The following is a 22,656-nucleotide window of genomic DNA, read 5'->3' on the forward strand; positions in this document are numbered from 1 at the left end:
AGAGAAAGGCATAATACAGGAAATACATGAAATGCAAAAATTTATCCTATTTATCAAAATATGTGAAAATTAAAGCAATAGTGAGTAATACTTTACATCTAATAACCAACTCATAAAAAAAAAAAAATCTAACCCTGATGCCAATGCAGGAAACATATCTAAAGCACTGCTAGAGACTACACAAATTACCAAATATTTTAAGAAAGCATTTGGAAAATACATATCAGAAACATTAAAAATATTTCCCCTCTAGTTGAATACAATAATCCATTCTTTGAAACACACTGCTATTAAAAACATCAAATATCGTATATATAATAATATATAAGGAGTATACATACATAACGATACTCCTTACCTCTGAAGCAGATACTGTTGGCTACCTTCCTGACCACTGTGATGGTTAATTTTATGTATCAACTTGTCTGGGCCATAGGGTGCCCAGGTCTTTGGTCAACATTATTCTAATGGTTTCTACAAGGGTGTGTCTTGGGATAAGATTAACATTTACATTGGTAGATTGAGTAAGTAGGTTACCCTCCATAATGTGGGTGGGCCTTGTCTAATCAATTGAAAGCCTTAATAAAACAGAAAGGCTGACCTTGTCGCTAGTAAGAGGGAATCCTCCTACCTGATGGCCTTTATACTAGAACATCAGCTTTCATCCTTACCTTCAGACTTGACTGAAAAGTCAGCTCTTCCTGGGTTTCAAGCCTGCCAGTCTTCAGAACAGTATTACACCACTGTCTCTCCTGATTCTTAGGCCTTTAGTTCTTCGAACTAAACCATTAGCTCTCCTGAGTCTCCAGCTTGCTGACTCACCCTGCAGACCTTGAGACTTGTCCACATCCACAGTCAAGTGAGCCAGTTCTCTATAATAAATGATATCAATAATAACATAGATGTATACCCCCCACTGATTCTGTTTCTATAGAGAACCTTGACTGATATACTACCATTTCCAATTCTTTGCCAGATGACATCTACTGTGATCTGGAGGGTAGAAGAGAGTAATTATCAATCATGATAATTCTGTCCTTTGCAGAGCTAAGTCTTGTTTGGACATATCACCTGATGCTGCCTACTAAAATCTAAAGTGGAGTCCCCTATAAGCTCCTAGGCAAGGTGTTCTTTCTGAAAAAGAGAGTCATAAAGAAACTGGCCCTTTTTCTACCACCCTATTCCATCTGACGTGGAGGTTGGCCTGTGGTGATGTGATGTTTGAAGCAGCTGCAGTCACCTTGTAAGCATGAGGAAAAGCTCACAAGAAATCAAAAAGAAGCTGACTCTGATCCCAAGCATTGCTGTGTAGCCAAACAGACGTTGGTTTATGTAAATAGCAAATAATCGTTATGGTTTAAGCCATGGTTAATGAGGCTTTCTCTTAATTTTAGATACAAATATCCTAAACTGTATCATTTACCTTTCTATTTACTCATTTATAATGGCTAAAAATATATGGTAATTACCTAAATCACTGGAGAACAGTAAAGCAAACTCTCATATGTCAACTCAGTGGGAGCTTATCCAGGCATAAAGGATGAACACTATAACCATGCAACAACATGGTAAAATGTGTCTCAAGTAAAGGATGATGTTTACAAAATACAGCTAAATCTTGCTTAATAAAAATAAAATAAATTACAGATACATATGCAAACATAACGTCAAATGTAAAAACACAATTGCATGGTGTTATGGATTGTATACCATTTAAATTCACTATGTTCAAATACACATATGTATTGAATAGAGATTCCTTTTTTTTTTTTTTTATTTATGATAGTCATACAGAGAGAGAGAGAGGCAGAGACACAGGCAGAGGGAGAAGCAGGCTCCATGCACCGGGAGCCCGACGTGGGATTCGATCCCGGGTCTCCAGGATCGCGCCCTGGGCCAAAGGCAGGCGCCAAACCGCTGCGCCACCCAGGGATCCCTGAATAGAGATTCCTAAACTATAAAAAGCATAACAGCATGATTTGGAAACATAGCAAATTCATATTAAGAGTTGTCTCCCTGGAGAGTGCAAAGGGACTGGATCAGAGGTCAGAAACAATTATTTATTGTTATTTCTTTTAAAATGAACCCAGTACCTGGGTGGCTCAGGCAGTTAAACATCTGCCTTTGGCTCAGGTCATGATCTCTGGGTCCTGTGCTCCAGCCTCTCATCAGGCTTCCTGCTCAGCAAGGAGTCTGCTTCTCTCTTTCTGTCTCTCTCTCTCTCTCTCACTGCCCCTCCCTACCACTCACTCTCTCTCAATAAATAAATAAAATCTTTTTTAAAAAAAGAAGATATTTTAAACAAACATCATGAGTACTAAAATTTCATCATTTTAAATAGCAGATGTGTATTTTTATTTTGTCATTTTCTCCATTAAATTTTAAGTAAATACAGTGCATATAAACATAAATAGCTTTTAACAATATTGCAATGGAAAAATTAATGTTTACTTTTTATTTCATAATATTAAAAAATTTTTACTACAAGCTAATATTTGTAAAGTTTTATCGAAGACTTGGACAAGCCTCATAACTAAAAAGGCACTGAGCTAACTGTGAAGTAATTTATTCTCAGGTCTTATCTGCCATTAACTTGTGGTACTGAAGGGGAGGAGAGTTTCCAAAGTCAGGAGAAGAAATTGGTGTTTGCTCAAAAAGAAAGCATCAACTGGACTCTATCCCTAATAATCTCATTAAAATAGTTCCAAGATGTAATGCTGTTGGAAATGCTCCTTCTATTACTTCCTTGGGGGGGGGGGGGTCCCAGGGTTCTATAAAGATACTGAAAAGAGGGGATCCCTAGGTGGCTCAGCTGTTTGGCACCTGCCTTTGGCCCGGGGTGCGATCCTGGGGTCCCAGGATCGAGTCCCACATCGGGATCCCAGCGTGGAGCCTGCTTCTCCCTCTGCCTGTGTCTCTGCCTCTCTCTCTGCATCTCTCTATGTCTCTCATGAATAAATAAATGAAAAAAATCTTTAAAAAAAAAAGATACTGAAAATAACTGCAAAAAAGAAACTCAAAGATCATGTTTCCAAGAACATTCCAAACCCATCTGACCATCGCATAATTTTTGGAGGGAGACCTGCTACCTGAAGACACTTTTGGAAATCACTGCACTTTAATATTTGTATGAGCCTCCACTTATGATCACAAGCACTATGCTTCTGTGGAAAATACAATCCTTAAAAAAACAATAACTGTACTATAAATAATTTATGTTAATAATTGCTCTCTGTCATATACTGAGGTCTCTAAAAAACCAAATTGCCCAAATAACTGTACTTCTGAATCTGGGGAAATTTAGGATAAACTTTTATCAGTATAAAGCTCCCCATATGTTGCTACCTTTTTCTAAGAACACCAGCCTCTTATTGTTGGTAAAATTATAAAGAACCCAGAGATGAATTTCTATCCACTATACCAATAGAGAGGTTTGGGATAGGAACTAAATGTGGAACTAGAGGTAGACAGCAGCTTCTCAGTTGAGGTTGATACAGAATTTAGACTTTAGAGCACCTCTTCCATGGTTAAATAACAATGTCCTTTTGGCTCTTTCATTTACTGTCAGGTTTATATTTAAAACTTATATAGGGAGCATCCACATCCTGCACATGATGAATCAATGTAGACTTTAGCTTTGCCTTGCACGAGTGGCCAACCAATACATTTTGCTCTTCATTCCTAGGGGGAGTCTCCAGTCGCTAACTTTATTACAACACTTTATTGAAAATGTGTAATTTCAGTTCCAAGTTTCAAATTGTGTTTTATGAGTGAGAATTATTTGCTGTTCCCTAGAAAGTGATTTGAAGCCGGAGATAATTATAGAATCGTGGAACTATAAAGCGCATCCAGAGGTCACCTAGCCCACATTCTACTCTCAGAACGGACCTATGCCTTAGCTAAGCAAAGCATTCTTCTAGATGTTGTGCCCTCAGAGGAGATGATTATATATTTCCCAGATGTAGTCTAAAACCATGGTTAAAAAACCTGACCAATACTTATGGTCCATCTTCATACTGAGAAGTAGAAAAAGAAACCCTGCAATGGAATTGAAAGAAGACCGCTTACCTGACCCCAATCTCCCCTTCCTACTGATCTAAGGGCTTGAGAGTCCATATTACTGATTCAGCACTTGGACTTGTCTGGACTTTTTGTTCAGGAGTCAAATTTGCTCATCTAAAATTTACTGTATTTTCATTTACTTGCCACTCCAGCTCTCTTCCTATAGCTATCTCTGCTCTGTCGACAAATGTTACCATTTTCTTCATCACCCAAGCTTTAGCTTTTGAGTCATACTGTATTCCCCCCTTTCCCTCCAGCCACACATCCAGTCTGTAATTGTCTTAGGGTGTCTATAACCAGTGTGTCTCCTAGTTACCATTCTTTCCCACTTTTATTGATGCTGCCATGACCTCAGTCCAGCTTCCTATGGCTTCTCATTTGCTCCTCACCTTGTAAAACTTCCTAATTGGTGCTTACATCAGTTGCAGATTGAATTCAGCTGCACATATCACAAGACTGGCCATATATTCAGCATCTGGAGGAGAAAGGAGGGGCTTTCTTTCTTCCTCTCTTCCTCTTTCTTTTCCTCCTCCTCCTCTTCTTCTTTTTCTTTCTTTCTCTCTCTCTTTCTCTCTCTTCCTCCCTCCCTCTTTCTTCCTTCCTTCCTTCCTTCTCTTTCTTTTTCTCTTTCTCTCTCTCTCTCTCTCTCTTTCTTTCTTTCTGGCAGGCTTCATGCCCAGTGTGAAGCCCAGCATGGAGCCTGGCCTGGAGCCCAACACTGGGCTTGAACTCACAACCCTGAGATCTAGGCCTGATCCTGAAATCAAGATGCCCAACTGACTGAGCCACACAGACACCCTACTTTTCTCTCATGTAACAACAGGGCCGATAGTAGGCAGCATGGAAGAGTCTAACAGCTCCATGGTATCATAAGGAGCCCAAGACATTGTTGGCTTTCCACACTTATATTCTTAAGGCCTTCAGCAGTTTAATTGCCTAAAGCTACCTCCCACTCCTAAAGCACATTCTTGGAAGACTCACCTATGACTTCAACTTATATTTCACTGGCCAAAACTAAATAATGCCATCCTTTATTTCAAAGTAATATGTGGTAAACACCGTTGTTTTCTGATTGATCGTTTTTTCCTTTTCATAAGATTGCATCACCATCCCCAACAAAAACCAAAGTCCTGTAACAAAGAAAGGGAATGACTATTAAGTAGTAGATCAGAAAACTCTGCAACAGGATCCTAGTCTCCAGACTTGCCAGAGGTAACATGAAACCCATTGCCAGATCAATCTTTTCACAGCACACCTCTGACTATGTCAAAGCTTGTTGAAACCATTCAATGCTTCTTCCCGTGGCATCCAAAACAAAGTCCAAGTTTCTTGGACTGACAAGCAAAAGTTCTAACAGTCAAGTCCCAAGCTATTTTTCCATTACCCCATACTAGGGAACATACTGAAATTAGACAGAACCACCTGCTGGTACTACTAGCTCCATCCCTTAAATGCACCTGGGATGCCCCCTCTGCTGCCATTTTTCACATCTTAAAGCCCTCTCCATTAGTCATTGCTCAGCTAAAATCTCACCTCTTCTGGATTTCCTGATCACTTCTCTTCTACTTGCCTCTGATGAACTTCCAATCACAGTAACAGAAACAGAGGAGTTTTATTTCACACCTCCCTGTGCTAAATTCTTTATGTACATTATCAATACTAACATTCCCTGGAAAGAAAGTTTTATTATCCCCATTTTGCAGAAGAGACATCTGAGACTCACCCAAGAAACTTGCTCAAGTTCACACTGGTCAGTAGGCAAATTCAGCACCATGTGAAGGCAAATCTTAGATTCTTCCCACCGCATCAGGCTGACTGCCTTTACCAAGTTTGTGGTCTGATTCTCTACAGTTCCTTTTATTACAAGGAGCATATGAAATTGATCTTCCTAGTCCCTATACCTAGAACGGCATCCCCATCATAAACTGAATGTCCTCTTAAAAATAAAAGACAACTACCTCTAAATATTCATTGGCATATCTTGTAGTTCTGCTTTGAGGACACTTTCATCTTTATATCAACCTTTGTTTAATCTACTTCACTAGGTCTGTATTTTATGCATTGTGAAGTCTCTTCTCAGAAAACAATTATAAGTAGCATTATTTGTTATTAAAAGGAATAGTAGCATGAAGATTTTTTGCTTTTATTGAGAAAATTTCCAAACTTACAGAAAAATAGGGCATAATAATGAATCCTATAAGCTCAATACCCACCCTTAATCATTTTTAACATTCTGAAATATTTGCTACATGTAGTATTTTGCTGTTTATTATTTATTTTATAAAGTAAATAATAAACATGATGACATGTCTTCCTTATGTACTTCAGTATGCAGTCCTCAGAAAAAAAAGTGAGGATATTTCTCTATAGTCACAATACTATTATCACATCTACCAAAATTCATAAGAATTCTTTCATAAAAATTATACCTTGTTTGTATTGAATTTCTATAGTTTCTTGAAAACAGTGGTTTGATCAAACCAGGGACCAGAGTAGTACCATTTTTTCTTAAATTTGGTTGTTATTCTTCCCCTCATTTTTCATGACAATGGCTTATTGAAGAGATCAGGCCACATGCCCTTTAGAATGCCCCACTTTCTACATACATTTTATTGCTCCCTCCTTTAAACTGTGTGTCCTATAAACCAGAATTTAGGTCTAAAGTCTTCATTCAATTCAGGTTACACATCTGTGGCAAGAATGCATGAATTCAGTCTTTATTAGAAAATGGGCCGAGAAAACCGCAGATCTGCCTCAAGCAAGGTAATATATTGAACAAAATTTCGTTATGTTCGTTCTTCCTCAAGAATCTATGAAGATAACAGTAGGGAACAAGTGGGAATGATGGCAAATGCTTTAATTCAATTAAGGCCCTGCCTTTATCTTTTTGCTGTGTGAACAGAATTTCTGAGAATGTATGTGTGTTTTCCAAGCATTGTACTATACCATAGATCTCAATCTTACCTGCTCTCTTCTCTAACAAGTTGCCTCAAAGAAAATAAAAGGGAAAAAAAGGGAAAGAAAACAAAATTCCCATCAAGTATTATCTTCCCATGTGATCATTTATGACAGCTTGAGAATGAAATTGAGCCCAAACTGCCAACAGCTATATTTTCATAAGTGAAGGCCCCACACTGATTGCCAGTGGTAAAACAGTACAATAATAATAATAAAAAAAAAAACCAATGTGAACTGCTCACACAACACCAAGCAGCTTTTCCAGTTTGCTTTGTTTAGTCTCTCTTTCAGTGTTGTGGAAACAACACTTCAGTTCTGGTTGAGAGGGTTCTTTTATTACAACACAATGCAATTCTTTTCCATAGTGACTTGTGCATAAATAGTAGTCTGCAATCTTTTAAAGATACACTACCCACACTTCAGATACAGCATTAATAATATCCAAGTAGGAAACATCTGAATGGTTTCACACATAAAAGTCTGACTTGTGCTAATAAGCTGGCTGACCACAGTGAAGACACAATGAGGATCCAAGTGCAGAAGGCCTTTATTTCATAGAAGGAATGTTAGGGTTGATACTGTGACCTAACATATTATTCAATGTTCTGTTACACACTATTTATTTGGGATATCAATACTACTAATTAATTATAATAGCTAACATTGATCTAGTGGTACTACACATGGAGTATACATACTTAGTACTTTGTAAGCATTACATCCACGTCAGTAATAAACAAATAAAATTCAAAAACAAAAAAGGGTTAATAGTCAAGCCAGTCTTACTTCAGAGACTGCACTGTTAAAACTTCTCACAATTTCTCCCGTAAGTGATATCATAGAAAGAGAGGAGAATATGAACACTGCTTTGCGTCTAAAAAGGTGTCAGCCAAAAAGAAAATGATCCATCCTGCCTCCTTCCCATACTTATTTATTTGACCTTATCATCAATGGATTATCATTTCCAGGGTTAGATACTAAAAATGGACAAAGTAAGTACATACTGCAAAAGTGGAGTAACTGGGCTATTTCTCAGCAGGGAATATAACTGGTATATATTCTAAACCAGGAGAGCCCAAAGTGAACACATTCTCTTGACAGAATCACCACAGATGCTTGCCTACTTCCATTCAGAGTCAACACCCAAATTTATGAACTACAAAAGAAGAAGGGAACGTTAGGTGATAAAAAAGAAGGTAGAGTACCCAAGCGAAGAGGTAACTTCTGTCTCCAATAATAGGATGATTGAAGTAACCCAAATCTTGACAGCTATGGAAAAACTTTAAGTTTATAAGTAAAATATGATATATATCTTCTTTTAAAAGATTTATCATTTATTTATTCATGAAAGACACACAGAGAGAGGCAGAGACATAAGCAGAGGGAGAATTAGGCTCCTTGCAGGGAGCCTGATATGGAACTCGATCCCAGGACCCTGGGATCACAACCTGAGCCAAAGGCAGACACTCAATGACTGAGCCACCCAGGCATAGCAAAATATAACAAATATATTTTTAAGTACACACTTGAATTCACCCACCTACAGACTGGCACACAAAAAAATATGCAAGAAAAATATCCAGAAAAAACACATATATAGAGTATTGATCACCAGAGCCTAAGTCTGTGGATGTTTGGGGATGGGAGATAAGATCAGATGTCAGTTTCAGTAAATAGCCTGAATTTTAGAAGCCAGACAGAAACATTGGTCATCAAAAAGTAGCTGATTGGAGTTGAGAATGTCATCTAAAACTACAAGCTCAGAATTTACAGAGTATATACTTTCACTTAAAAGATGAGTCTAGGAAAAGACTAGACACTGAAGGAAAAGGGATGAGGAAATTTCAAGACAGATTATTATAAATTATTTAAACTGAATCATAGAGAAAACAGACTGAACAACTGAACAGAGCATCAAGATATTTGAGAAGGATAATACCAAGGTATCTAATATACATTTAATTGGAATTATAGAGGAAGAGAATTAAACAGAAAAATTATTTGAACAAATGATGCAAATTTTCAAAAGGTGATAAAAAACAATAATCCATAGATTCTAGAAGATAAATTAATTATTAATTAATCCCAAGCAAAATACATATATTAAAAACAACAACAACAACATTGAGGTATATCATAGCCAAACTACAAGAAATTAATACTAAAAAGAAAAGCACTCAAACAAAACAGACATCTTCCATTCAAGGGCACAATTATAAGAAGGACAGCTGACTATACATAAGAAACCATTTGAGCCAGAAAATGAGTAGAATAACATATTTTAAAATCTGCAAAAATGAATGCTAACAATTACCAGCAAAAATATCCTTTGAAAACCAAAGATGAATTAAAGAAAATTTCAGGCAAGCAAAAGGTGAGACAATTTGTTGCCAGAGCCTGCAGTAAAGGAAGTTCTAAAGGTAATGCTTCAGGCAGAAAAGAAACCATGCCAGATGTAAAATTGGATCTGTAGAAAGGAATAAAGAATACTAAAACTGGCAAGTATGTAGATAAATATTTTAAGTATCTTTTGCCTTTCTTAATTTTTTAAAATGATCTTTGAAGCAAAAATCAAAACTATGTGCTGTGGGGCTTATAAAAAATGTGGAAATATATTAATAATTGCACAAAGTACTAGAGACGGTAAAAGAAAATACATTGGTAAAAGATGCCTACATTGTACATGAAATGGTATCTAAATTTATGATAGACTGTTGTCAGTTAAAGACCCACATTGTAAAGCCTAGAGCCACCATCAGAAGACTGTTTTAAACCAATAAATCTTCACAGAAATAGAGGAGATAAAATGGAATACTAAATAAAATGTAATCCAAAAAGAAAAAATAGAGACACAAAAAGCAGATGAGAAAAAATAGTAAGATAGCAGACATAAACATGGTCATTTTAACAATTTTAACATTTTAACAGTTACCTACAAAATAAATAGAACAAAAAATGTAAAGGCAAAATTTACAGACTTGATAATTACTATAAATTAAAGGCAAAACTTACCAGACTGGATAAAAAGTAGCAAGAAATAAGTATCAGTTGGGGCTCCTGGGTGGTTCGGCCAGTTAAACACATGACTCTTGATTTTGGTTAAGGTCATGATGTCAGAGCTGTAAGATGAAGCCCTGCATGGAGCCCTGTGTCAGGCTTTGCACTGGGCATGGAGCCTGCTTCAGATTCTCTCTCTCTCTCCTTCTACAAACCTCCCCACACCTCTGCCCACTCCTCCCTCTCTCCCTCTCTAAAATAAACAAACAAACAAACAAACAAACCTCTTGGTAAATAATAGTTGTGTTGATCAATGGAGCAGTATTGAGAATACAAAAATAGACCCATTGTGTGATCAATTGATTTTTAACAAACATGCCAAAGCAACTCAATGATAATAGACAGAACTTTTCAACAAAAATGCTAGAACATATATGTATACATGTATGTATATGTATACATATATGTATATATGTGTGTATGTGTGTATGTATATGTGTGTATATGTATGTGTATGTGTATATGTATATGTATATGTATATATACACACACACACATATATACCCTTAATGAACCTTAGCCCTTAACTCACACTGGATCTCAAAGCTAGTCAAAAACTAAGTGGAACAATACACTTTTAAATCTAAAAAAAAATAAGTGTTAATTATCTCAAATAAAGATACTTTTTAGAGATGCCTTGGTGGCCCAGTCAGTTAAGTCAGCTCAGAATATGATCCCAGGGTCCTGGGATCAAGTCCAGCGTCAGGCTCCCTGCTCAGTGGAGAGCCTACTTCTCCCTCCCCTTCTGCCCTACCCTTTCCCCCACAACCTGCCTGGCTCTTGCTCTCTCAAATAATTAAATAAAATCTTTAAAAATATACCCCTTAAAAACTGAAGGTGAATTAAAGATAATTTCAGATACACAAAAACGAATTGGTGAGGGACTGAAGGCCTAAACACAGAAGCTAAAATGAAGAATATCTTAATGACCTATAAGTAGAGAAAAGTTTCTTAGAAAAGAAAAATCAATACCTTAAAATAAAATAAATACACTGGACTTCATCAAAATTAACATTGGCATTTATCAAAATATTTAAAATAAGATATGAAAGCAACCTAAGGGCCCATCAATAGATGAATGTAGATACACAAACACACACACACACACACACACACACGATAAGACTATTAGCCATGAAAAGGAAAGAGATCTTACAATTTGCAACAACATGGATGCAAGAGGATAATTATGCTAAGTGAAATAAGTCAGACAAGGACAAATACCATATGGTTTCACTTATATGTGGAATCTAAAAACTAAAACAAATGAACAAAGAAACAAACAAAAAATAGACTCTTAAATACAGAGAACAAACTGGTAGTTGCTATACGGGAGGCGGACAGGGGTTTGAGTGAAACAGATAAGAAGTTAAGAGGTACAAAATTCCAGTTATAAAATAAATAAGTCACAGAGATAAAAAGTACAGCATAGGAAATATAGTCAATAATATTGTAATAATATTGGAGACAGATGGTGACTACACTTATGGTAAGCACTGAGTAATGTACAGAATTGGAACTAATGTTAACACTGTTAATTATACTTCAATAAAAAAATTAATTTTTAAATAAAATTAAACACAAAAAAATGAATTGAAAAGTCATAGATTAGGAGAAGGTAAACATATAAATGGACAAAGAAAGAATGGTGGTTGGGAGGATGCATATCTATCTAGAAAAGAAAAGGATTCTTCAAAATTATAGATAAAAAGAAAAGGCAACAAAAAATTTTTAAATGGACAGAAGCAGGGATATGCACATAAGTAAGCACACAAAAAGATACTCAAAATAATCAGTCATCAAAGAAACTAAAATTAAAGCCACAGTATCTATCTGTTAGAATGGCAAAAATTAACTCTCATACTTTAGTGGTGGAAATTTAAAATAGTACAACCACTGAAGAAAATTGAGTTTCATTTAAGTTAAACATAACTTAGCATATGGCCCAACATTCCACTCCTATATATTTTCCCAAAAGATATAAGAACATATTGCCACACAAAGATTTGTACACAAACATTCATATAAGCTTTATTCATAATAGGCAAAAACTGGTAAAATTCCAATGTCCATGAACAGGTGAATGGATAAACAAATTGTGGGAGAAGTGATATCATCAAAATGGTAACATAGGTTGTCCTCTACTTCAGTTCCCTTCACAAGACCAGTTAACCACTATCCATAGGCAAGACACCAATTTAACAATCCTAGAACCCAAGGGTGAGGTTGAAGTTTCTCCCTGAAAGAGGAGACAGAGGAAGACTGCATTAAAAGTATAAGAGGAGGGGCACCTGGGTGGCTCAGTGGTTGAGCATCTGCCTATGGCTCAGGTTGTGATCCCCGGGTCCTGGGATCGAGTTCCGCATCGGGCTCCCTGCAGGGAGCCTACTTCTCCCTCTGCCTATGTCTCTGCCTCTTTCTCTGTGTCTCTCATGAATAAATAAATAAAATCTTTTTTAAAAAGTCTAAGAGGAGTGGTTTCACTTTGACCACACTACCCCTCCCTCAGGCCAGCACTGCACCACACTAACAGGGCTCCCCTGGATCCATGGTTTCCTCAGTGGATCCAAGAGAACCCCAAGGGAACATTCTGCTTCCTCAGCATTGCAGGCCACTTCCCAGGAGACCCACTCAGATCTCACCTCATAGGAATTACTGCAAGTATCTATGGAACTCAAGCACAGGAGATCAGATAGAGAAGAGAAGGAGAAAGAGGCAGGACTTAAAGAAACCAGCATTCAGAATCTGGCCAACTACACTTCTGCTTGCAGTGGCACCCAAACAAAGACTCATCTGACAACTCTGCAGATGGGCAGAGCTGATAGCCCCATCTACCCAGAGAGCTCAACTGGCAGTTCTGCAAGATATGGGTGCCTAGCCAACATGCCATACCATTCCATAGACCTGCCCAGGCAAAAAAGCAAATTCTCAGCTCCACCCAACTGCAGAACATAGCCTCCAGTCTTGCCCTACTCTGAAGCCTCACCAGAAGATCTAGACAGCTATCCGACAGCTCCACTTAGGCAGGAAGCCACGCCAGTAACCCTGGTCTGCTATTAGGCATAGCCTCTGGCCTCAGACATGAAGAAAATTAGAAAAGCGACCCTGGATAGCCTCAAAGCCCACCCTATGGAACTGCTTAGCTACTGAGCTCAGCACACAGCCCTGTCTAATTGTTGAACATAACATAGAGAGTTCCCACTCACCCAAGTAGGAAGCCCAAAAAGTGACCCCCTCTCCTTACCCTGTAGTATAACCTGCAGCCCCACCCAACCAGAGTGCTCAGGCAATAATCCCACTTACAGCACAGTATAGTTGCCAGCCCCATGAAATTGCAGGATGCAGTTGAAGGCCCACCCAACTGAGTGCTTGGCCTGCAAACTTGTCCAACAGCATAGTGCACAGTCAGTGGCCTAACAAATCATGAAGCCCAATATGAGGCCCACCCAACTATAAGGCATAGCCTGCAGCCACATGCTAAGGCCTCAATCAATTATGAAGCCCGGCCTGCTGCTCCACCTTAACCGAAGAGTCCAGTCAGCTACACCAAGCACAGCCTGAGGCCCCACCCTATCAGGACAGACTGCAGATACCAGCTCATAGCCTTGCCCAACAGCACAGTCCAACCAGTGGCATCACTCTGCTGGGGAACACAGCCTACAACCTCACCCAACCAGAGGTGATTGCAGAGCACTGATAGTGGCCCCATCTAACCTCAGAGCACAACCAGAAGCACTGTCCACGGGAGCCCAGTGAATAGTCCTGCTTAAATGCAAAGCACAGGCAGCAAACCTTTCCAACTGTGGAGTCCAACTAACAGCATGCCCTCCTCAACCTCAGAGCACAGGCAGTACCCCAGCCCAACCAACCTAGTAGCAAGCCCTGCCTACCCACAAATGCCAACCCAAGCTGACCTGATGTGTAAAAGCCTTTCACTGTTAAAACGAACATGTACAGTCTAGAAGAGGGGACTGCTTAGTGAAATGTTCAGATACCAACAGAAGAATACAAGGATCATAAAAAATAAGGTAAACATGACACCATCAGAGGAAATTAACTAATAAGCTCCAATAACCGACGCTAAAAGAATGGAGATCTATGAACTGTCAGACGAAGAAGTAGGAGCAATTTTCTTGAGGAAGTTCAGTGAACTCAAGAACATGTGGACAGACAACTAAACAAAAGTATGAAAACAATGCATGAAAGAAAAGAAGTTGAAGAGAAAAAAAGGAATTCTAGAGCTGAAGAACACAATGACTCAACCGGAGAATTCAAAAGAGAGCTTCCATAGCAGATTTAACCATCCAGGACATCAAGCAGGTTAAGCTTAAAAATGGCTACACCAAGACACATTATAATTAAACTCTCAAAAGTCAAAAACAAAGAGAAAATGTGAAAGGTAGCAAAAGAATTTGTTACCTACAAGGAAACCTCCTCCTCCCTTCACAAGACTATAAGCAGATTTTTCAGCAGAAACTTTCCAGACTTGGAAAGAGTAGAATGATACATTCAGAATACTAAAATAAAAAAACTCAATGAAGAATACTATTCCTAGCAAAGCTGCCCTTCGTAAATAAAGGAAAGACAAATACCTTCCCAAACAAACAATATGAGGAAGCTCATCAACACTAGACCTGCCTCACAAGAAATGGTAAGAGTGTTCTATAAACTAAAATGAACAAATGCTAATCAACATAGTAAAAATGTATAAATGTGTAAAATTCACCAATAAAGGTAAATATGTCGTCAAAATCAGATTCTCCATTACTGTAATGGTTCTATGCAAATCACAACTCAAAAGTTTTTTAAAGTATTAAGATAAATGTAACTATAATAATTTGTTATTGTATACACAATAAAATATGTTAATTATAATATCAATAAACGAAAATGTAGGGGATATGGGTAGAGAAGTAAAAGTACAGAGTTTCTGTATGCTGTTAAAGTTGCTGTCAGCTTAAAATAGGATATTAAAACTATAAGGTATTTTATGCAAGTCTTGTGGTAATCATGAAGAAAAAACTTGTACTAGATACACAAAATGTTATGATAAAGGAGCCAAAGCATACTACTAAAAAGAACAAAATACAAAGGAATACAGCAAATAGGAAGGAACAATAAACCTACAAAACAATTAGAAAATAATTAATAAAACAGTAATCATAAGGGACACCTGGGCGACACAGCTGGTTGAGCATCACACTCTTGGTTTCGGCTCAGGTTATAATCTCAGGGTCATGAGATTGAGCTCCACATCCAGCTCCACCCTCAGCTCAGAGTCGGCTTGAGATTCTCTCTCCCTCTCTCTACCCCTCCCACTCCTGCTCTCTCTAAAATAAACAAATACATCTTAAAAAAAAAAAACAGGAATAGTAAGTCCTTATCTACCAATAATTGTTTTAAATACAAATGGATTAAATTCTCCAGCCAAAAAACACAGACTAGCTGAATGAAATTAAAAGAAAAAAAGATCCAATGACATGCTATCCATAAGAGACTCAATTTAGCTTTAAGAGCACATGTAAGATGAGACTGAAGGGATAGAAAAAGATATTCTAAGCATATGGTAACCAACAGAAAGCAAAAATAACTATACTTATATCAGACAAAAAGAACTTAAGCTAAAAATGCTCACAAGAAACAAAGAATGTCATTTTATAATGATAAAGTCAATTCATCAAGAAGATATAACAATTATAAATATTTATGTACCCAACATGAGGACACCTAAATATAACTAAGCAAATATTAACAGAACTAAAAGAAAAATAAACATCAATAGCATTTGAGACAAACGAAAATGGAAGCACAACATATCAAAACTTACGGGATCCATCAAAAGCAATTATAAGAGGAAAGCTGATAACTATGAACACCTACATTTAAAAAATAAAGATCTCAAGCATCTAAAATTATACCTCAAGGAATTAAAAAAAGAAAAACTAAGCCCAATATCTGAAGAAAAAAATAATAAAGATTAAGGCAAAAATAAATGAAACAGAAAAAGAACAGAAAAGATAAACAAGACTAAGAGTTAGTCTTTGAAAAGATAAACAAAATTGACAAAACTTCAGACAAATAAATGAAGATACAACAAAGGCCTCAAGTAAACAAATTCAGAAATGAAACTGGAGACATTACAACAAATAAAACAGACATACTAAGGATCAAAAAAGTCTACTATGCCCAACTATAGACAAACAATCCCAATAATACCTTCTTAGAATCAAAAAGTTACATAAGTTACAAAAATCACTTATCTCCTCAATGACTTCATCTATACAACTTACTCAGGCCAAGTTTTGTTTAATTATTATTGAGAGCCTTACTAGTTTCTAATAATTTTAATGTAATATTTCAAAGAATAGTGCAAAAGATACCCATACATCTATGTAGAATTAATAAATGCTAACACTGATATATAACTTCATATTTTTATAGTTTATGAAAAATTACAGATTTGGTTAAGCCAGCCCTTGTACATCTCCCCATTCCATAGCCTCTATCTGCCTGCACAATGGAAAGTGCTATTCTGATTTTGTATACACATTTGTCAATCTTTATACTTTCTTCCCCAATATGTGTCTGTTAGCAATATATAGTATTTCTTTGTATCTTTACATCTTACATAAATGCTATTTTACTATAATTTTTTTTCACTCAGCTTAAGAGTTCTACCAAATGGCCACATAGATTTTACTTAAGATTTTCTCACTACAGAAAGATTTTAAGATTTTCTCACTACAGAAAGAGGTAATTAAGGTCCTTGTCACAAACACTTGTAGACTTATATGAGAGTTTTAAGATTTTCTCACTACAGAAAGAGGTAATTAAGGTCCTTGTCACAAATACTTGTAGACTTATATGAGAGTTTCACTACGGGAAAGTAACTAAATGTGTAAATTGCCCTAGGTAGCATTGACATTTTCACAATATTAATTCTTCCAATCCATGAGCTTGGAATATTTTTCCATCTCTTTGTGTCAGTTCATGTCTTTTGCCCATTTCATGATTGGATTGTTTGTTTCTTTGCTGTTGAGTTTAATAAGTTCTTTACGGATCTTGGATACTAGCCCTTTATCTGATACGTCATTTGCAAATATCTTCTCCCATTCTGTAGGTTGTCTTTTAGTTTTGTTGACTGTATCCTTTGCTGTGCAAAAGCTTCTTATCTTGATGAAGTCCCAATAGTTCATTTTTGCTTTTGTTTCTTTTGCCTTCCTGGATGTATCTTGCAAGAAGTTACTGTGGCCGAGTTCAAAAAGGGTGTTGCCTGTGTTCTCCTCTAGGATTCTGATGGACTCCTGTCTCACATTTAGATCTTTCATCCATTTTGAGTTTATCTTTGTGTCTGGTGAAAGAGAGTGGTCTAGTTTCATTCTTCTGCATGTGGATGTCCAATTTTCCCAGCACCATTTATTGAAGAGACTGTCTTGCTTCCAATGGATAGTCTTTCCTCCTTTATCGAATATTAGTTGACCATAAAGTTCAGGGTCCACTTCTGGATTCTCTATTCTGTTCCACTGATCTATGCGTCTGTTTTTGTGCCAGTACCACACTGTCTTGATGACCACAGCTTTGTAGTACAACCTGAAATCTGGCATTGTGATGCCCCCAGATATGGTTTTCTTTTTTAAAACTCCCCTGGCTATTCGGGGTCTTTTCTGATTCCACACAAATCTTAAAATAATTTGTCCCAACTCTCTGAAGAAAGTCCATGGTATTTTGATAGGGATTGCATTAGACGTGTAAATTGCCCTGGGTAACATTGACATTTTCACAATATTAATTCTTCCAATCCATGAGCATGGAATATTTTTCCATCTCTTTGCGTCTTCCTCAATTTCTTTCAGAAGTATTCTGTAGTTTTTAGAGTATAGATCCTTTACCTCTTTGGTTAGGCTTATTCCTAGGTATCTTATGCTTTTGGGTGCAATTGTAAATGGGATTGACTCCTTAATTTCTCTTTCTTCAGTCTCATTGTTAGTGTATAGAAATGCCACTGATTTCTGGGCATTGATTTTGTATCCTGCCACACTGCCGAATTGCTGTATGAGTTCTAGCAATCTTGGGGTGGAGTCTTTTGGGTTTTCTACGTACAGTATCATGTCATCTACGAAGAGGGAGAGTTTGACTTCTTTGCCAATTGGAATACCTTTTATTTCTTTTTGTTGCCTGATGGCTGAGGCTAGGACTTCTAGTACTATGTTGAATATCAGGGGTGAGAGTGGACATCCCTGTCGTGTTCCTGATCTTAGGGGAAAGGCTCCCAGTGCTTCCCCATTGAGAATGATATTTGCTGCGGGCTTTTCATGGATGGCTTTTAAGATGCTGAGGAATGTTCCCTCTATCTCTACACTCTGAAGAGTTTTGATCAGGAATGGATGCTGTTATTTTGTCAAATGCTTTCTCTACATCCATTGAGAGGATCATATGGTTCTTGTTTTTTCTCTTGCTGATATGATCAATCACACTGATTGCTTTACGAGTGTGGAACCAGCTTTGCATCGAGGGGATAAATCCCACTTGGTCATGTGGTGAATAATCTTCTTAATGTATTGTTAGATCCTATTGGCTAGTATCTTGTTGAGAATTTTTGCATCCATGTTCATCAGGGATATTGGTCTATAATTCTCCTTTTTCGTGGGGTCTTTGGTTTTGGAATTAAGGTGATGCTGGCCTCATAGAATGAGTTTGGAAGTATTCCATCTCTTTCTATCTTTCCGAACAGCTTTAGTAGAATAAGTATGGTTTCTTTAAACGTTTGATAGAATTCCCCTGAGAAGCCATCTGGCCCTGGACTTTTGTGTCTTGGGAGGTTTTTGATGACTGCTTCAATTTCCTCCCTGGTTACTGGCCTGTTCAGGTTTTCTATTTCTTCCTGTTCCAGTTTTGATAGTTTGTGGTTTTTCAGGAATGCGTCCATTTCTCCTAGATTGCCTAATTTATTGGTGTATAGCTGCTCATAATATGTCCACAATAGCCAAACTGTGGAAGGACCCTCGGTGTCCATTGAAAGATGAATGGATAAAGAAGATGTGGTCTATGTATACAATGGAATATTACTCAGCCATTAGAAATAACAAATACCCACCATTTGCTTCGACGTGGATGGAACTGGAGGGTATTATGCTGAGTGAAATAAGTCAATTGGAGAAGGACAAACATTATTTGTCTCATTCATTTGGGGAATATAAAAAATAGTGAAAGGGAATAAAGGGGAAAGGAGAAAAAAATGAGTGAGAAATATCAGAAAGGGAGACAGAACATGAGAGACTCCTAACTCTGGGAAACGAACTAGGGGTGGGGGAAAGGGAGGTGGGTGGGGGTCGAGGTGACTGGGTGACAGGCACTGAGGGAGACAGTTGATGGGATGACCACTGGGTGTTATTCTATATGTTGGCCAATTGAACACCAATAAAAAATAAATTTACAAAAAAAAATTTCCCACAATATAACAAATTTCTTATGTTTGTCATTTGGGTTTCCTTGTCAATGAACAGCTTGTGAGTATCTTTTTTTATATAAATTGTTTTTTTTCCCATTTGTTCTATAATAGTTCTATTTATGTTTTATTTTTATTTTAAGTTTCAAAATTCCATTTCTCATAAATTTTGCAGCATATTGATTTTGGTTTTTTATTTAAGGTTTCTATTTTAATTCTACTTAGTAGATAGTGTGATATTGGTTTCAGGAGTGAATTTAGTGATTCACCCCTTACATATAATACCCAGTGCTCATCACAATTGCCCTCCTTAATATCCACATTTTTGGTATCAATACTTATTATGTTACATACACTGAAGATATCTTTTCCCAATCTGTGATTTGTCTTTAAATTTTGTATAATGGAGGCTTTAAAAAATGGATTAAAAAGTATTTTGCAGGCACCTGGGTGGCTCAGTCGTTTAAGCATCAGATTCTTGATTTCAGCTCAGGTCATAATCTCAGGGTCCATGAGATCAAGCCCTGCATAGGGCTTCATGCTCAGAGAGAAGTCTGCTGGAGATTCTCTCTCTCCCTCTTACTCCGCTCCTCCCCCCACTCACACGTACTCCCTCTCACTAAAATATATTTTGCTATTCTTATATGTATTCATACTTCTCTTTGGAGTTTATACTTTTGCATATAGCTAAATAAATCCTTCATTACTGAGAGGCCATTAAAGAAGACATAAAAGAAGAGAGAAATTAAAATCTTTATACACTAAAAACGAACAAGAAACAATGAAGGAAAGCAAAGCATATCTGGAATGAACTGAATAGAGATTCTACATGTAAAAAATATTTTCCTGAGGTGCCTGGGTGGCTCAGTTGGTTAAGCATGCAAATCTTGATTTTGGCTAAAGTTGTGATCTCAAGGTCCTGGGATGGATTCCTGCATCAGACAGAGCTTAACATGAAATCTGCTTGGGGTTCTCTCTCCCCCTCTGCCTCTGTACCTCCCATGACTCATGCTATATCTAAAATAAAAATCAAATTAAAATGTCAATACACTGAACAAAAATTTAGACACAGCTGAATAAGGAATGAATAAACTGGAAAAAATATTAAAATTAATAATTCAATACAGAACATAAACAGATGGAAAGAAATGTTCAGAGACAAGGAGAATGAAAAGGTCCAATAAACATCTAATGAACATTTAAAACTAAAACATAGAGCTAAGTGTTTTGCATACATTGTCATTTAGTTGACTTTACACATTGAATTTCATATTATTTTTTATTTATGCCAAGAGAGATACTAAGGCTTAGCTGAATAATATGTCTAATTTACACATATGTTGGCATGTGACGGTTAATTTATGTATTAATTTGACTGAGCCATGGAATGCCCAGACATTTGGTCAAGCATTAGTCTGTGTGTTCCTGTGAGTGTGTTTCTAGGCAAGAGTAACATTTAAATGGGTAGACTGAATAAAAATTTCCCTCTATAATATAGGTGAGCCTCATCCAATCAGTTGAAGGCCTGACTAGAACAAAAAAGCTGACCCTCCTGCAAAAGGGGGAAATTCTTCCTGTTGGCTTGCCTTGAGCTGAGACATTGGGTTTTTCCTGCGTTTAGACTGGAACTACAACACTGGCTCTCCTGGATTTCCAGCTTGCTGACTGCAGATGGTAGGACTTGTCAGCTTTCATAATCACGTGATCCAATTCCTTATAATATATATATATATATTCTATTATTCTATTTCTCTGGAGAACACTAATACAAGCACCATTGCTTTTAGGGTTAAAGCTGATGAGTGAATATAGATAGATGCCTGAAATCAAGAAAGAGGAGAAGACAAAGAAGTAGACATAATTTTATACAAACACAAAGCTTATATTGAAAAAGTTAGCCTCCACTAAGTGGAAAAACTACCCATGGCACTAAAGTCATGCAAATCTTGCTTTAATATAACAATACAGAGGACAAGCGAGATGTATACTGAAGACCTAGCAGCATGTTTCAGCTGTGTGGGGCTCCATTAAATATTGTTCCATTCAGGCTTCCATAAGAAAGTAATGCTTGCATTTCAGAGCTGGATAAACACAGAAGGTTAGATTAGGAGAGCCTTTCCCATCCATATTTAACATAAAGTGATAAGAAGATAGGCTTTCCAAGAACAGAGGGCTGGTGAGCATCCAATTCACCAGCCTCCCAGCAGCACTGGCTGCTGCCCAGTTCTGAATGGGAATCCTACAAATGGGACAGGGCAGCAGGATTTACTCCTGACCCTCAGGAAGAGATAGCCCAGATTGACCACTACTATAATAGCTGCAAGATAAACTGATAAGCAATGAAAGTGCAAAAGATCTAATAGGAATTACAATCTGGAGCAAATCCTGTAGCATTTGGGATGCTTAGCAGAACAAATGGGTGACATTTAATCTGTGTCTATATTAGAAAGTCTTAACTTTAAAAAAATATTTGACTTTTAACTTAATGCTATATTTAAGCAGTGCACACACAAAGTTTGAGGGCTATGGTTTTTGTTTGAAATATTGTTTCTGTTTCTGTTGTGATATGGTGAAAATAAACAGCAATCTGACAATTAACACCTATTTCCAAATATGACTTGACTGAAAGAAATTTTTCCCAAACTGGAAAATAATATATTTATGGCATGGAGAACTATATAAAACAATAGACTTGAGAGAACTGGATTTGTATCCCTGCTTTACCACCTCCTATTTATATAACCATAGCCAACAATAATCTTTAAAAAGATACCATTTATTGGGAACTTACTATAGGCAGTAGTTGGTTAAGCACCATACCTTTATTATCGACTTTAATTCTTATGACAACCTCATGAATGGGACATTATGAGTTCCATTTTTTAGATGAGGAAATTGAAATGCAAAAAAAGTTGTTAAATGCATTTCCCAAGGTCATTTAACCTTTCAGACTTTATATTTCTTATCCATAAAGTTTGGGGATTAAGACTCAAAGACTAAAATTCAGCTTTAACACCTAGGATCTTCTTTGAGAGGCTCTTAGAAACGAAGGACCCAATTACAATAACATCCCCCATATGTTCAACACAGTGCATGCATTGCAACCACACTTAGATATTTGTTAAAAATTAGCT

At 37.0% G+C, this 22,656-nt stretch overlaps 1 long non-coding RNA gene across 3 annotated transcripts in view; it reads right to left on the reverse strand.

Annotated features, from left to right (window-relative positions):
• The window catches only part of LOC140639120 (uncharacterized), a 230,600-nt gene that overhangs the window by 188,113 nt on the left and 19,831 nt on the right, over nt 1-22,656 (reverse strand). The window contains exons 1-2 of one of the 3 annotated variants that reach the window (XR_012035975.1): nt 5,044-5,294; nt 672-872 (exon numbers count right to left, since the gene is read on the reverse strand). The exons of 1 other annotated variant lie outside the window; for it this stretch is intronic. This is a non-coding gene — a long non-coding RNA (uncharacterized lncRNA). Of the gene's footprint in view, nt 1-671; nt 873-5,043; nt 5,295-22,656 lie in introns of those variants that run through there. One more of the 3 variants, XR_012035978.1, reaches the window with a different exon arrangement.

Source organism: Canis lupus, chromosome 1 (genome assembly GCF_048164855.1).
Source record: "Canis lupus baileyi chromosome 1, mCanLup2.hap1, whole genome shotgun sequence".
Classification (NCBI taxonomy): Eukaryota; Metazoa; Chordata; class Mammalia; order Carnivora; family Canidae; genus Canis; species Canis lupus.